Source organism: Stegastes partitus, unplaced genomic scaffold (genome assembly GCF_000690725.1).
Source record: "Stegastes partitus isolate 25-593 unplaced genomic scaffold, Stegastes_partitus-1.0.2 Scaffold2331, whole genome shotgun sequence".
Taxonomy (NCBI): Eukaryota; Metazoa; Chordata; class Actinopteri; family Pomacentridae; genus Stegastes; species Stegastes partitus.
This window is the reverse complement of record NW_007580062.1, coordinates 45979-48856: the sequence shown is the minus strand read 5'-3', so window position 1 is coordinate 48856 and position 2878 is coordinate 45979. Positions and strand designations below refer to the sequence as shown.

General features: G+C 43.0%; 1 long non-coding RNA gene across 1 annotated transcript; it reads left to right on the top strand.

Annotated features, from left to right (window-relative positions):
* Window positions 1-2390, top strand: LOC103374704 (uncharacterized). Its single transcript, XR_521143.1, has 2 exons — window positions 1-56; window positions 1490-2390. It is a non-coding gene; the product is annotated as an uncharacterized LOC103374704 (long non-coding RNA).
* The last annotated feature ends 488 nt before the right edge of the window (window positions 2391-2878 follow it).

Below are 2878 nucleotides of genomic sequence, written 5' to 3'. Positions count from 1 at the left end.
GTGAAGCATCTTAATGATCTTGTGGAGAGTCCAGACTGCAGCCTGCAGACTCTGAGGTCAGTAGAAGGTTCCAGTCAGTCTCTGCTGCTTTCAGCAGTTTTCTATCAACACAGTCAGTATCACAGCAAAGATCCAGTGTCTCCTGTAAACATGCAGCTGTGAGAGCAGAACGGTGACAGAATTCTGATGGGACAGAAACACAGAGGCAGCAGTCGGCCAATCAGATGAGCTACAAGCTTGTTGTCATGGTGTGTTTGAGTCCATGTGAAGCCAACTGTTGTTGTGTTGATGTGTCGAGGAACTAAAGCTGCCTCCAGCTGACAGCCTTCCAGATGTGCAGAGACAGATGTCCTCCTCCATCACAGTGTCCATCAGATCTGATCTACTGTTTGTTGTCTCCTCTCAGCAGCGATCAGCTGATCAGTCTGATGTTGGTCACAGCTCTGAGATCAGTGTGACTGAAGCTGCAAACCTCTGATTTCACAGCAACATCATGACATTTAGTCATTCTCTCAACATTTCCTGCTGTTTTACACACATTAGATCATTTTGTTCAGTTGCAGATAATATGAAGTAAACCCAGAGAAACAAATGTGAATTTAAACGTGTGCTGTTAAAGAACAGAATAAAACTGTCAATAATGACACTGGTACAACAATGGAGTTTAACTATACATATATATATATAAATCAGCAATAATGATCAATATTTACCAGATGTGTGCTGTTATTTGAAGGAACAATTCTGTATATCAGGGATTAAAATGGTAAACAGTTTCAGTGTTTAACAGATGTTTGATCATTGTGTTAAACTACAGACAGAATCCAGTAAAATCACAGAACAACATGTTCAATTCACACGAACCATCAAAAACAGGCCGACACTGTCAATAATGTCACATCAATCATCTGCATTCTGACAAATATTCACCTGATCTTTTACAACATTTGAACTTAAAATTGGTGTTGAACTGAATGTAAATCTGCTCAAATATGTGTATCTGACAGAAAGCTGCTGCTCCACTCTGTCTGGATGTTCCAGGTTGTGAACTTTCCAGAAGCATGTGAACACATCTTGTGGCCCTTTGCTGCCAGACTTTCCTGTTGTTTCACAGCATTGACTTGATGTTTGTAGAGCAGATGAGATGCTGATGGACTCTCACAGACTGTTGGTTTCAGTGGAGCAGCAGGAAGTGATGAGTGAAGAGTTTGTGCAGTGATGAAGCTGGATGACTGTCAGCAGCTTGTTTCCACTGTGGACTGCAGTGAGATGTGCAGAGAAACACACCTGATGCTGACAGTGTGTGCAGGTGTGTGAGCCTGGAGCTCAGTGTGTTCACTCCAACACGTTGACATGAAGCTGCTGCTCTGAACAGGACTCAAGTCCTGCTGCTCTTCATCCCGATGAGCTGCAGCACTGACTGGCAGCTGATGAAGAGTCTCTGCAAACACTCACTCATCTCCTCTGCTCATTCTTCTTCTCTCTGCAGATGGAAGTTATGCTGATCAGGAGGGTGTTTGTGCTGAGAGGATGAACTGTGTCCTGATGATCCAGAGGCTGGACCAGACTCTGACTGGGCCGTGTTACTGGGAGGAACTGTGTTCTGCTGGATGTGACAGAGCATCATCAGTGTCTGTGGACTGCTCTGCTGCTGCTCTGTCCTGCTACAGTCTCTGCAGACTCCCTGAGACTCCTCCACTCCTTCTGCTCCACACTCCTCCTCCACCTCCACCTGATCTGCTCTCTCTGATTCCACCACAGGTTCTGAACCGTGCGGCTGCAGATCAGTCCTGTTCATCACAACGTCCTGTGAGTTCACAGTGAAAGTTCTGCAGGTTGAACTGGTGCAAAGTTCCTGTACTGCTTAACGCTTCAGCGCCACCCTGTGGAATGACGGTGCACTGCAGCTAATTTTGTTTCTAACATAACATTTCTAAACGATGTCCTGAGCTGAGATGAAAGAGCTCCATCCAGCCTCCTCTGGTCCAGACCTGTGATGTATGAGAAAACAAAACATGAACACACAGTCACATCATGATCATATGTCCTGTTGCCTTTTTTCATCTGTGTGACATTGACAATAAGTCAAATATTGTTTTTCATCAACTATGATCTCACAAAACATCCACAAGTCACTAATATTGTAGAAAGTAAATATGAACACATCCAGTATGGATCTGGTTGAAGCATCAGTCTAGTACAACAACAAAAAATCTAAAGCAAACTGTGTTAATACACAAGAAATGTATTTTGAATAAAAAATCAGTCGGACACGTTACACTTACAGCTAAGTGTTGGAGTGGGTTGCATAATGTTGGTGGAATATGTTCATTTCAAAGGTGAGCAAAAACTCATCTAATAAAAAAAGGAAAAGTATACTCCACAAACAATGTTTTATACCTGTGACTGAGCAATTTTCTCAATGACTTCTAAGCATGCATTTCCTATCTGCAAAGAAACAAACAAAAACAATTAAACTTGGCGGTGACGTACAGACATAATGAGCTCAAAATGATATGGTATCAAACGTAAACTTACCACTGATTCCATTTCGTTGTTCAATCCAAGCCCCCCGGAAGTCAGCACGGGTCAGGCAACTTGTTCCTGTTTTTACAATGAGCTCAGAGCCTCGGCTGTCAGAGTCCAAAACATATTTAGGTTGATTGTAGGAGGGAGAGGAGCTTTTTCACATGGAACATCACAGTCATAACAATTCTGATATTTACATTTTTTTACATAGGAACAGGGGTGGTTGGGCTTCAAGATGAGAAACACACATCTCTGAAATATCACACAGCTCTTTATTCCCCACTAAGAACACATACCAGCTGCTGTTGGGCAGGATGAAGCTTTAGGGTCCATGATGCTCAGCATGGTC